Raw genomic sequence first — 14,852 nt, 5'->3', positions numbered from 1 at the left:
CGATGTGTAGCTCTGATGTTTGGTCTCATAGTGCCGACTGACATTATACTCTTTCATCACAGCAACATCTTCATTGCAAATCAAACAGACACACTTTCCGTTGATTTCTTTGAAAAAAATATTCATTTTCCCACCGTGTTTGAAATCTTACACACTCACTTGCTATTTTGCGTTTCTTCGGTGCTGCCATTTCTGGTGACTCGCGGTAAAAGTTTTTCTTTGCTTAATTTTGTTTAGTGGAGAAGCACGGTTTTCCGTGGCTGGCTCCATCTAGTGTTGAAACTGAGAAGTGCAACAGAGTTGAGCTCAAGCTTCTTGTGCGGGCCGTATTCAATTATATTTTCAGAATTTGCTGCGGGCCAATAAAAACTGGCCCGCGGGCCGTAGTTTGGACACCCCTGGTTTAGGGGCTTACGCCTACCCACCCCCCTAGCGATAACTCCCCAGGGGACAGGGGTACCCAGATTCCCTACAACCCCAACCTCGGCCCGTCGGGCGCACTGACCTCCCCTAGCCTCGGGTGAGGATCAGCTCCCCTGAGTCCCCACTCCTACCCCCAACGACCCCTGTTACATCCCCGGGTCCCCCTTTAAATACCCCCCTGGGGCATGACGTCACCGTCCCCCCCCCCCAGGGTCCGCCTGACGTCACGTTCTGCGACGCCACTCTCCGAGGGCGAGCGTGACGTGACGTCACCTACTACTCCCCTACAAATATAGAAACGTCAAACCTAAAGCGAATTTGCGAAAATATTTTTTTATTTACGCTCGACCTTATTCTGCGTGAGTGTAAAAATCCACTCGCTCATGAATATTAATGACGTGGGGGGTGGGGCATGTGGAGTGACGTCACGCGGCGTTACACATACATTCTTGGCTCATTATAGTATTAAACCCTATGGGTTGACAATCTATGCGTCTACCATCAACATAACTCGTAAGGGGCCGTCCATAAATGACGTCACGCACCTGGGGGGGGGGGGGGGTCAGACATTTGTGACGATGTGTGACGAGGGAGGGGGGGTTTGAGAAATGTGACGTAATATCAAAATGCGCAACTTTAAATAAATATAGACAACACGTTCTACTTAATTAGACTTTTGAATGTTTTTCTCTTACATCAGAGTGCAGCGCCACATTAAATGCGTACTACAATGACAATAGTTTAAAGCGATTTGAAGCATGTTTTATTTATTGGGGGGGGGGGGGGGGGTTCAGAGCTTTGTGACGTCATATTTGAGGGTTGGTCTGACTTTTTGTGACGCCGTGTGACGAGGGGGGGGGGTCAAAAATCGTCCAAAATCGCGCTTTGTGACGTCATATTTGAGAGGGGGGGGGGGTCTGACTTTTTGTGACGCCGTGTGACGAGGGGGTTAAAATCGTCCAAAATCTCGTGACGTCATTTATGGACGGCCCCGCACGTGTGTTGAGGGGCGCGCAACGATCTCTGTGAACGGGGTAGCTGTGCCAAGATCCGACTGTGGGCCAACATCCTCTCCGACTCACGTTTACTTAAATAGCCACGGATGTTTTTATTTTTTACCCCGTGTACAATACGTCGGCTATGACCATCGACTGTAATTATATAATTTGATATTCTTGCTTCTTTCGGTAAAGTCACGTAGAAGGGAATTTAAAAACATTCTTGCTGTGGTTTTCACACCTGATGATGATTGCTTGTGTTGCAATCGAAACGTCGTGAGAATTTTATTGTTTTATTTGTATTTTATTTTTTAAATTCCCTTCTACTCGACTTTACCGAAAGAACCAAGAATACGAAAGCTTTCAATCGAAATATACAATTTTAGTTGCACCGTGTATTGGCTTTCGAGGAGGGCAGTCTCAGAGTGACAGTATTCATTAAAAACGTATATATACTTGAAGGTTACAATGCTCACAATTAAGTTATCGTGCGTCTGGCTTTCATGCCGGCCCCATCGGTCTAGGATTTCCTCAAATAAGGTGGATCGAGCAACTTTAATGTCGCTCTATTGATATGGTCCATGGTAGACTGGAGATTTTTTTACGAATAGATTGTTTTAAATTACAATTGTTAACATTTTGTTTTACTTAACACCTGTTTTATAGCCAGAATTGATAAAACCTATGCTTATTTGTTTCATATTTTGATACTGGCAAAAAGGGTCCCATTTTGTTGCTGCTCAACCCGAACTATAAATGTTCGCCTTTTGCTGCTCTCTGGTCTAACACTGGTAAGAATACGCCCTTAAAGAAAGATGTTTCTGGTGTAGGCCCATCAGTTTCAGAGACAATGCATACATTATCAGAGCATGTTTGTTCGCATGCTCATCACAAGTACGTGTGGTCAATGCAGACTCGATTACTTGCAAAATGTTTCTATTTGGTGTTTGAACATTTTAACACCTGCTGTTTTATTGCCAAGAAAGGGTAAAACCTATGCTTATTTTTTCCTACCTCTTGTTAATCTGTTGATTGGGGGCCCCCTTGTGGTCGACTGGGCCCCTGCGTGTCGCATAACGCTACTACATACCCAATAGTTGCGGTACCTACATATGTTATGTACGTTGAACTTCTTTCGTACCGTATGTAGCCAACCGTGTTAATCGGAAGTGCAGGGGGGGGAAGGACAACAAACACAAAACGCAGTTGTACAGAAATGCATTTTTAATCTCGATTATATTTAATAGTGCATAGCTCTCCATTGGGTTCCTAATATCGGAAGGAAGAGCGTTCCAGATGGCCGCAGTAGCACAAGCACGCAATTGCAGCAATCATCTTGGGCAATTGTTGCCGTTACGGTAACAACAATTGCCCAAGCTCCAGGGTCCTTTATATATACATTAAAGATAATTTTCACAGATGTCCGCATTCTCCTTTACAAACCATAACGGAACCTCGCCGCCCGAAACTAAAAACTACTACAGTTCTTCTTCTTTGGTTCTTTCGGTAAAGTCACCACGTAGAATGAGAATAAAATAATAAAATAAAATTCTCACGTTTCGGCCACAACACAAGTGACAGAGCTCTGTCGTCCCGACAGGTTTGTTCCTTTCACCTGAAGAAGGCCACTTGTGTTGTGGCCGAAACGTCGTGAGAATTTTATTGTGCTATTTTATTTTATTATTTTATTCTCATTCTACGTGACTTTACCGAAAGAACCAAAGAAGATGAATCCTTGCAGTCACGAAAGCTTTAAATCGAAAAATACTACAGTTCTGTTGTTCTCACTCGGTGTGAGTGAAGCTATTCAAATCTGATCACACACGCACATCTTCCGAATTTGATTATCATAAGACACACATGCAACTTGTGCGTCTTATATCATGCGTCTTATAATCCGGACAAGCACGGTGCAATTCAGTGATTGTATAATATATTCACTAGCCTAGGGGTCGGCAAGAAGAGCAATTTTTGATAGAATTCGGTTAAAATAAAAACCCCTCAATATTTCAAAAGCCGTAATGCACTGTGTGGTGAATACGAGACGGCAGTCCTTGAAAAGCTGCATGCCGCTCCCGAGACTCGGGTTGCCGACCCCTGCACTAGCCTGAAGTTACGGGACTTTACGCGCCTGCGGGTACATCCACCGCGGAGATGGAGCAATGATGGCTTGGGGGAGGCCTTCATACAGCAGCGGAGAGATCGTTGCTGGCAGTTCTCACAGATCAAACGGCAGAATGTCAGGAATATATAAAATGTCCTCTGCAAATTCACCGTATGAAACGATCACAGGGTCAGAGGAATGCGTGCTACACTTTAACACCGCCAAATCGAGGACAAAGCTAATTACAGGCAAAAAACAAGATAGTGAACATGCCAAATCTAGTTCAGGAGGTAGGGGAATTTACGCTGGTCCTCAGCAACATATTCAATTCCCCAGTGAGGAAAAATGATGAAATAGATGTCACAATGTTAAATAATGAGTAGGCCTAGTTAGAAAATGCAATTTAGGCTTAACTTCCTAAATTTGTACCAGTAATTTTTCCAAAAGTAATTATAATTTGCAATTAATAGGTATTTAAATGCATATTATACATGTACAAAAGATAACTTTATAATCAGGTGAGCACCCTTGAAGATAAGAGGTTTGATTTTTGCAAGGGAGATCTGGACTGGCAACGTAGCATGTACTTTACACTGCTATTTAATTGCAGGGACTATGGTGAGGTATTTTGACCAAAAGCTTTAGAAAATGTTCAACGAAATTGAATATTTGCCTGCATTTATATTTTTGTAAAGATGGGGCTGTGGTGCAACGTTTATCGTACTACAGAAAGAGCCCCGACAAAGCGAGTTTGATTCCTGGCCAAGGCTAACATCAGTTGGCGAATGATATCTGAACAGGTACTGGGCCTTGATTTAAAGCTTTCGTGACTGCAGGAATTCATATTCTTTGAGTCGACAAAGGCATGTCTGTGCACATGAAATCTGTATCTTAGCGGGGAGCGGTAGTGTAGCCGTTAGCGCCAATGCGCTACGAACCCAGCGACCCGAGTTCGTATTCCAACACCAGTGACCATTATCTGAAACAATCCTAGGTTGAAAAGGTGATGTATAAACATCGCCACTGGGAAGACAAAGGCGGTCGGGCGTGGTGCTGGCTACCCACCCCCGTTCCGTGCGCGCCTATTTTCATAGGTGTCTGCTAAAAGCATTTGTCCCAAAAGTACGTTACGTCTATAGCGCGATCTTTGCCTTTTTATTACACGCTTATTTATCTATTTATTATTATACGCTTTTTTTTTTACACACTTTTTACTAACTCACTCTGTTGTTGTTGTATCCTCAAATCTTGTATCTCAATTTTAACCCACTTCCCAATGTGGTATCGACTGCAAACTTGGTATACTTATGTCATACTGATGACAATACTATATTCTACCATTAAAAAATATATATTTTTAAACATTTTTTTTATGTTATGTTTCGGCTTGGGTCTAATTGTCCACGCTCAACTGAAGTTGGCTGAAAATCACCACGGTCCCCTTACGTTATGGCAAGCTTCGGGGCCACTTCCTGGAGTCGTGGAGTTCTGCCATTACTAGTAAGGTACATTTCATAAAAGCATGTTTAAAAAAGTATTTATTAAATATTACTTATTTTTTCTGCATTCGCTTGTTATAAGTATACCCGTGCGCAAAGGCGCAGCTGTGTACACGCTGTGGTCGACAGAGGGCGGTATTGTACAAGCCCTCCACGCTGAAGTGGTCACGATCTCCTCGAGAGTAACGTGGAACGATGCAGGCGACGCCGCAGCATTGGCCAATGGTGCGCTGGCTGAAACAATCAAGGCCGTAGCCATGCAGTCCACATACTTCTATGCATTGTTAAATGAAGATAACTGCAGATATTGTGGCCAAGGTTTTAGAAAATTGATGTTTTTATTTACATATTTACCAGTAAACGTGGGTGGGCAGCAGTGGCGTTTGCTCTGCTCTGCTCTTCAGCCCTCTCTCCTCCTCTCCTCTGCTCCAATATTCTCCTCTCTTCTCCAGTCATCTCTTTTCCTCTCCCCTGCTCTGCAGTCATTTCTGCTACTTTCCTCTGCTCTCCTATCCTCTCATCCCCTCTCCAGGCAATGACAAGTGTTTTGACTTGCCATTCTTCAAGCAAAGGATCCAAATGCATTTTTTGCGCTCATCGTTGGCACCGATAGAAGACTGGCAAATTCCTTCAAGGTCCAGTCTGTCCAGTTTCTCCTGGTGCACGTGACACATGGCCACATGTTTCAGCCTTGTTTGACTCATCGAAGATCTGAGCCATGTCTTAAGCCTCATCAGGGCACTAAAACTCCTCTCAGCCTCTATAGAGGAGGCAGGGACGACCAGCAGAAGCCTTACTAAATCTTCCACCTGGCTGAAGAGACCTCTCACCTCTGGCACCATTTCCCTAATAATGCTAGCAACATCTGAGTTCATTTGATCTGTGTAATTAGCCCCAAACATGGCCAGCTGCACCTGCAGTAGTATTGAATTAAATTCAGGATATTCGTCTAACAAACCTTGTCCATGTCTCCACGTAGCATCACATTTTCAAGCTGCAGCTTGTGGAGTCCAGCTTGATCAAACTTTCTCTATGAATTGAGTATGCACTGTGTCCAAGTGGTTGTAGAATTGGGCTCTGTACAAAGACTGGGCATCCGGATGGATATGGGCTGCAGCCTGACCGCTGTAACGCTTTGTAAGTTTGCGGATATGAGGCATCTGAATAGGTTGTAGGTCCAACTTTGTTGCCATAGCAGTTGCTTTTTGCGAACAAGACATCAAAGTGCTCCTCCGTTCGCTTGTCCACAGCCTCTAACATGTCTGAAACAGTCTGTTTTCTAAGCTGCACGGAGGTGCTCAGGCACCCCAAATCCTCCATCAAGTCTTCAGCTATTACAAGGCCGAGCACAGCATTCCCTTTTAGAAATGTTCCATGAAGACTATTGGCCTCAGTTGAAGTGTCAGATGAGCTGCATGATGCCATTTCTTCAAGGGCTGTCAGCACTGACTCATACTGGCTGAGAACCGAGCGGATGGCAGAGGTGCGAACAGACCACCTGGTGGGACAGAGAGGTTTCAACGAGGTGAAACCATGCTCTGATTTTGCGATTTCCCGTAAAATCACCTTGAACTTGCCAGATTGATTAAAGAAGCCCCCCAATTCATGCACCGGACTCATTGATTATAATAATCTTACTAGCGGAGAGGCTACACAGGCAGCCTGCGTAACTAAGTTCACGCAGTGTGGACCACAGTGACAATACATAGCCAGCGGTTGTTCTTTCCTTAAAATGGCTTGCGCCTCCTGTAATCGTCCAGCCATATTTGCAGCACCGTCATAGCTTCGTCCTCGAAGTTGGGACAGAGGAAGGCCTAGACGCATCATCACATCACATGCCATCTTGGATATATTTTGCCCTGTCGTTGATGACACTTCGTAGAGTCCCAGGAATTCGTCCTTTGGTTGTAGATCTTCATCTACAAAGCGCAAAATATTGACTCCTGCTCAGCACCTGATATTTCCTGGGTGCCATCAATAAGTGCGAACTGGACCACTGGCATTGATGTTATTTCCGACACAATTTATTTGACGATTGTATTGCCCACCAGCTTCAAAATTTCGTTTTGCATTTGGGGACCGGTGAAATCAAAGTGACCTTTCACAGCCAGGTGGTCAGCTCTGCATTGCCCTCTGCCTTGTACTTTAGAAGCTGGCTGAAATTCCCACTCTCCTTATCAACGCCTCGAAAAGCCAGACCTTGCCGTGCCAAGTACTTCACACCCCCAACAATCTTCATAAGGTTTCTCCTCGCTTGTTGCTGCTGTCTTTCAAGCTTACGTGAAAGTTGCACATTAACAGGTCTTGGCTCCTGAATCCGAGTCATCGCAGCTAATTTGTGACACTGGCTGTCTTCATGCGCACTAAATTTGTCCAGTGCCTTCCAATTTTGAAAACCAGTCTTGACAAAAGCTGAATCTGCTTTTGACGCAAGCTTAGACTTTTGTGTTGCAAAGTATTTAGCACAATAGAAACAGAGGATCCCCTTTAAGGAGGGTCTGTAATGAAGCCAAGTATAATCTTTAAACCATTTCTCCTGAAAGTAGAGTGTCTTATTTGATAGGGTTTGACTAGGTATGACATTAACATTTGGCTGATTTGGGCGAGGTCCAAGCTCCTCCCCTCCCTCTCCTGCACCTTCATCTTCGCTTGCCTGTCTGCTTGATTGTATCATCTGAAATAAACATGAGAAGCCATACTTAGAGGAATAGCTCAGCTTAAATTAAGATTAGGATTAGACTGTAATAATGCCATTATTAGGTCTTAACCATCAATATTTGCTCATTTTCTCACTCACCTCCATGTCACCTGCTCTCCCTGCCCTGTCGGCATCCTCATGCTCTCTCCCCCTCTCTCTCGTTACTCTGAATGCACCAGAGTGAACATGAAAGAAATCTGATCAGTAAACAAGTGGGTGTTTCTTGCCATGATGTTCACGAATGGATTAATAACCATTTCTGATCGGAATGGCAATTATTATTATATCAAGAAACATTGACTCATCTCTTGTACTACTGTATACTTCTATCGTCTGAATGGTACTCATTTTCTCACTGCTCTCAACTTTTCTTCTTTTTTGAGGCTGCCCAAAAAACGGACGAATGTCACTGCCACCCTTCCTTTTGCTCATGATGACACTCACTGTGAATGAAAGCTGACTGTAATAAAACGGCTTGCACTTAATTAAAAGAAACACTAATAATGCTATTTATCATAAGCAATACAGCTATCCACTATACGAATATGCAATAAATTAAAGTTACAACTGTCTACAAATATTACACATGCCGCACAACATAAATTATTGACACTTTACTCAAACTTCACGTGGGCTTTATGACAAATATAACATAATAAAGACATTAACGTTAGTTGAATACGCCCGTGAGCGCCACTGTTGGTCGCTGGGTGAATGTGTGGCTAATTAACTTTCCAAGTAACTTACTTAGCTGTGGTAGCTAACGTTACTGATGGTTGATTGATTAGCAATCGTTAATCGGCCCGTTTTAACCAAAAACTTCGTTTCCACTCGACAGTGATATAGCCGACGTAACACTCATATTACATTCTAGTATCCACTTTTTTAAATACATTTTAAAGCAATGAAATGGAGAGACAGGACAGTGTTTGACATTGATTGTACCGACCCACGGCTTCTGCTGGGGTACGGCAACACCACTTGGACAAACCACACGCAGAACTACAGTACACCGTAATACTAGAACCGGTCATCATAATAATGGCAATTTGTTAAGTTTGGTTATGATTATGATCACATTTGCTAATGATTATTTTGGACGGAAGTGCGTGGTTGCCTGTTGTAGCATAGCAATTATTATTTTAAAAAATGTTTTCATATAAATATATTGGGGGGGACATTTTGATGTGTGTCCCCCCCAATATGTCTCCCCCCCAATATATACGGCCTTGGAAACAATACAAACAAACCCAACACATTTGTCAAAGAGAACAGCATATGTTAGTGGTGACGTTTCGGCGATGCCTATTCTTAATATATAGAGGAGATCGCAGAGCTTGGTCGTGTTGATGTCGAACTTCTTTCGCACCATACGGAGCCAATCGTGCTAATCGGAGATGCGGCGGAAGGACAACAAACGAGACACGAATTATTTTTTTTAAAGAAATTAGTTTTTAACCTTGATTTAAAAGTAGATAGCTCCAGTGGCTTCCTAATATCGGAAAGAGGATTCCAGACGGCCGCGGAAGCGCATCTGAAAGCGCGCGATGCAGCGACTGTGGAAAGCGTGCACGGCGGCTGACCACCTGGCTACCTTCCAGCTTTGTCTGTGGTTCCTCAGTGACTTGGGAGATGCAATTTGCATGGACGATTCTCTATTAAGTTAAACATTATTATGTTAAATTTTGATTTAAAGCTTTCGTGACTGCAGTGATTCATATTCTTGGTTCTTTCGGTAAAGTCACGTTGAAGGGAAAACAATAAAATAATAAAATATACATAAAACAATACATATATATTTTATTATTTTATTGTTTTCCCTTCAACGTGACTTTACCGAAAGAACCAAGAATATACATTATTATATTATTAGGGAGGCTTTAATCCAAACATAATTATAATAATGTAATTATGAATACAAGAAAGCCACACCAAAGCGCATGACTCTGTTCATTGGGGTTTTATGTTAAGATGTGTTTACCGGAGCTCCCAGAGAAAACTCACGCCTTGCGCGAGGGGGAAACAAATTAAATCCCCGTACAGATGTAAACAGATGGCGATTCGCCCACTTTCTGTACTGTGAGCCAGAGTATGGCACCTCCTCGACGCCCCACGGGAAAGGATTTTCACAACTTTCATGCGGTGATCCACCAACCCTCGCTGCCTCTGCAGTGCTGGATTACAGGCTTCCACGTGCAGCACGGCCACCACCGCCCAGCTTGAACCAGAGTGGATTGACCACAGCTGACGATGATGATGATGATGATATTTCACGAGAAATGTCCCCGTCATTCGCATGGGGGCTGTCCTGCCTGTACGCTGCACCACGCCTGGCGACTCACGCGCCATCCAAGTAATTGCCCAGGCTAGTCGCTCTGACCCCGCGGTGATATGTTTCTCGGGAGCCGAGTTCCAGACCGAAGCCGAGACATTTTTCTTTCGCTTCAAAACCTGGTTCCCGGTGGGGGGGGGGGGGTGTCTCAAACTGTCCATCTTAATTGCGTTTCCACCAACGGACGGGTGAGCTTAATGGGCGTAAGAGTGGCACAATCTTTGTTTACGCCCGAGCGAACACGGCCGCGCGGGCTGATGCTGCAAAATGGGACACGCTATTCCACCACAGCACCCCCGGGGGGTAAGGGTATTCGGACTGAGAGTGCGATATCGTCTGTTCTCTTCGCGATTCATGAGCACATTATTCTATTATTATCACTTGCTGCATTAAAGTAGCTGATGGATTGTAGCGGCATCTAGTGGTTGCCCGACACACGCGAACTGATTACCTGTAAAATAGATAGGCAGACAATAGGCCTCCTCATATATATGTCTCTCCACTCGTTTGTATTATTTATATATCGTTCACAACTACCCTAATGGTTATATCGCGTTATGATTTTCTACGGTGCATCGTCATCGTCAGCAGGCACGATCTATCCACTGCTGAATGAATGACTCGTTTCTCAAGCGACTCTTGCAGTTTCATGACATTTCGAGTTTGGGTCTTCCCGTTAGAGCCTGTCTTGCCCTCACTGCGCTGCGTTGCACCACTATCCGAGTAGATAACCTCGCATTCAATAAACCGTCAAGAGCCAGGGTGAACATCCGACTCCAAACGTATTTCATTAATTGAACGAGGTAAAACTGATGGAAAAACACAGCAAAAATACAGCATCTGTTAATACTTGGAAATATCAATACAATGAATGAAAACTACAGCATCATAACATTGTCTTAGATAACATGATACTCAACAATAGATCCTGGATGGACCAGGCACCTACATTAGTACTGAATAGCAATACAAGATAATAAGCTACTGTGTTAAGGGCACATCGTGTAATCACCATGCTGCAGTCTAAATGTACAGCACTACACATAACACTGAACTGTGGATGAGATATTTCGTCATCCTTGCTCTCAAGATCGCAATAAGGTTACATGGGTACAAGTCTGACTCGACTTATTCAATTACAAGTAACGTTCACAATAAGGCAAGTGGCAGGCTGCGTTGTTAACTAGGCCTCATATTTATCATAATTTAACAGCATTATAAAGGCATTTACAGCATTATAACGGCCATTCTAACATTATAACAGCATTCCCAGTATTATAAGAACATAAACGAACTTACAGACAACGCTTCTTAAAGTCCCACAATGAACAGATGCACCTGTCTTCACTAAGACGCTATTTGTGCCGCCATGTTGTACTCTGTGTAATGGCTGATACCCTGCCGCATGGCTTAGAGGATGTCAAATCGTAACTTCCTGGTCACGTGACCAAACTCAACATCCAATCAGGAAATTCCTGTGTACACACACCCCCACACCTGCCGTTGAGCAGAACAGGGCCCATGAAGTCGAATTCTTGAAGGCGTACGATCACCGATTCACCACCAATACTGCCACCACCTTATGTTTGCTCTTACCTCTGGTCGCTGACGTCAATGTGCCATTCGAAGGCCTGTCTCGGTCACCTGACATTCTCCTCCATCCTGGGGAGAGAAACAGAGAGAGAGAGAGGGAGAGACAGATGAAGAGGAGGAGAGAAAGAGATAAAGGGAGGGGAGAGACCGGCACCAGATGGGAAAATAAATAATTCAGGGCAAAGGGACACCGGACGGTGCCTCCGCCTTGACAAATGGGGAGCGACAGTCGCTCTTTTTGCAAGTTTATTATTAGCGCGCCTCTTCGTGTTCCCATTGTTGGTGGTGTTGCGGCGCTGTCAGGCGCTGTCCATGCTGCCGGCGGGCTGCCAGCGGGCTGCCAGCGTCGCCGTGTGCCGGTTTCGCGGGCACCGGTTTCACCGCTTGAGCGCCACACCTCGAGCGTTCATTTGATGGCTCTGTGTGAGGTTTTGTTATCTCACGGCCGAGATCGCCCCGTGCCAACGTGCATCGCTTCAGCTGTCCTCGAGGGCGAGATGGTGGGGGAGGATGAGGGGGTGAGATGGGACCCGCTATACCAGGAGTTGGCAATTTGCGGTTCCGGAGCCGCATGCTGCTCTTTAAGGACTGCCACGTGACGTTATTTTTTAAGGACCGCCTCGTATTCACATGCATTGTGGCTCTTGAAATATTGATTTGGTTTTGAACGAATGCGAAATGAATGGCTGTTCTTGTTATTTTGGTTACCGACCCCTGCGCTATCCCTATTTCTTTCAAGAGCTGGACCGGTGGTCGTCTCCAGTGGTGGAAATTCCACGTTCCTCCGGCGAGTACCAGTGTTCATGCGCAGGAGAGCCCACGCGCTGTTAATTTGTGTCACATGTTGTCTGAAGCAGCCTCGCTCGGCGGTGCTCATGTTAACCAAGGTTAGGGGTCGGCAACCTGCTGCTCCGGAGCCACAAGCGACTCTTTGAGGACTGCTTCGTGAAGTTATTTTTTAAGGACCGTCTCGTATTCACATGCATTGCGGCTCTAGAAATAGAGTTTTTTTAAAATCGAAATCGACAAAATGGCTCTCCTTGTTATTTTTAGTTTCCAACCCCTGACCACGATGGTATTGACGGTGGAGAGTAATGGTGTAGGTGGATAATGAAAATGCCGGTAGTCGTGGTGGTGGTAGTTGATGATAATGGTGATCGTGGTGCTGGTGGATGGTAATAGTGATCATGCAATTATTTACCCAGGAAAGTCTCAACGAGCCTCAGGACTCTTTGTCGAGTCCTGCTGCATTTGGATATTTGGCCAATTCCATTCGTGAGATCTTTGGCGCCGTGTGGGGAAACAAACCCACGAAGTTCCCGGAGAAACCCCCATGACGCTGTATAGGAGGGGGGTGACACTCAGCAACACTTTCGTTTTCCAGCTACACCTCCCAGCCAGCCACGCACCTGCAACACCTGGCAAGCCTTGGTTGGCTGTTATCGCCCATCCAAATACTAACCAGGCTCAATCCATCCTGAGCCTATGAAACCCGACGAGTTCTGGCGCATTCAGGGTAATCTGGTCGTGTAGTGTGGATGATGATGACGACGATGATAACGACGTTCATGATAGTAGCCACAACATCGACGATAACGATTATATGAATGATGTTGGTCATTCATAATCACGGGCTGAGTTTCTACCCTTTGGGTCGGGACGCGATCTCACATCATTTAACAGCAGCGTCCAGTCATTGTCTCTCTCTCTCTCCATCTGACAGGTCGAGGCTGCGGACACGTGGGTAAGGAAGAGGAGGAAGAGGAGGAGGTAGAGGAGGGAAATGATATTTGCGTGGTAGCAGCAGCAGCAGCAGCAGCCCCTTAAAGTTTCACCCGTACGTCTGCGTCGCCGACTGTGAGCGACGTTTGCCTTTGCCTGCTGACGAATGACGACTCCCGTCACCTGTGCGTCGCGTTGTGATGACCATGATGATGATGCATTCCCCGGTGCGCTCCGCGCGGTCCATCGCCCTCCGCAAGGCCTTCAGGCGCGACTAGCATCGCCCTAATGCGCAAATAATAACACGGCGCGCCGAACGCACACGCCACGCTCTCTGGAGGAGTGATGGATGGGGAGTTAGTTCCTCCGTCCGGCTGTGACCGCATTCACCGGATTATAAGACGCACCCCTCAACCCACCACCTCCCACCCTACCCTGCCCAAAACACGTTCCCGCTGTCAATAAAGTTGAACAAATCTCGCCTCTCTCTTTCACACACACACACACTTACAGAATTATATTACATTCAGAAAAAAAGGTTTGCTGGCTGCCAGGACGTTACGTTCGCAGGACGTCCAAAGGACGTTCGCGTTGCTAGTAAATAAATAGCTATACAAATTCGTCACTAACACTGTGGCCATACAGGAAATAAATATATAATGGCGACGTCTTTTTTGAAAAATGGGCCCTTTAAAGTAGCTAAAACCTTAATTTTAAAGCCTCAATGTTGTTATTGACAAACATGGTGAGTTATTGTTGTTTGTGAATTGTGCTTGTTCACCACTGCCAACGCAGCAGCAGCATCGCCGGATTGTGAGACCCCATATTTGATTTACAATATAAGGAAAAGATGTGCGGCTTATAATCGGGAGAATACGGTATCAATCAGAGATATTCGCAATCCACCCTTTGGCCAAAACCTCCCAGAATGCGTTCCCGTTCTTGTCAGACGTCTACAGCTGGGCTGAGGATCGCGTCCTCGTTCTAATTGGGACGTAGCGACCACCCACCAGGACGAGTCGCTGGCAGTAGACTGGAGTATGTGGAATGCGACTAGTGGCCACTGAAAGGTATGTTCGATGTGGTGTGCCGGGCACGAATAATGTCTCGGCTCGCCGACCTGGAACGAGTTCCTGATAAACACCAAGCTCAGCGTGCTGCTGTTACCAGGGTTGTTCAACGACAGCCGGTAACATCGGTGCATTTTTTTTTACATTTCCCCATCAAGGAGTCGGCTTCAGACTCGTTTGGGGCATACCGGGGACAATCTGCTGCAAGGCGCGTGGCCGCACGATAAGAGGGCATCCGTGAGAAGCGACGAGGCCAGCATCAGTGCAGAGCTTCCGAGACTCCGCTCCACGATGCAAACCGCGCCACCCCACCACGGCAGGATCTAGAAACCTCCCCCTGGGAGAAGGGACAAGTGGGAAAAGAGGGGGGGGGGGACCGTCCCCATCTCCCCCTCTGAGATGCACCGCTGGAA

General features: G+C 45.6%; 1 long non-coding RNA gene across 2 annotated transcripts; it reads right to left on the bottom strand.

The window, feature by feature from the left end:
- Nucleotides 1-3,115: 3,115 nt before the first annotated feature.
- On the bottom strand, nucleotides 3,116-13,840 carry LOC116940676 (uncharacterized). Of its 2 annotated transcripts, none has more exons than XR_004402576.2 (3): nucleotides 11,651-13,840; nucleotides 7,822-7,888; nucleotides 3,116-7,698 (listed from the first exon to the last, which is right to left on the bottom strand). It is a non-coding gene; the product is annotated as an uncharacterized LOC116940676 (long non-coding RNA). The 2 variants fall into 2 exon arrangements; XR_012941301.1 differs by lacking the exon at nucleotides 11,651-13,840 and adding an exon at nucleotides 11,354-11,639.
- Between the last annotated feature and the right edge of the window lie 1,012 nt (nucleotides 13,841-14,852).

Source organism: Petromyzon marinus, chromosome 9, assembly GCF_048934315.1.
Source record: "Petromyzon marinus isolate PM22_M1 ecotype Great Lakes invasive population chromosome 9, UKy_Petmar_22M1.pri1.0, whole genome shotgun sequence".
In the NCBI taxonomy this organism is placed as follows: domain Eukaryota; kingdom Metazoa; phylum Chordata; class Hyperoartia; order Petromyzontiformes; family Petromyzontidae; genus Petromyzon; species Petromyzon marinus.
Note: the sequence above shows the minus strand (reverse complement) of the source record. Positions and strands in the feature narration are given on the sequence as shown.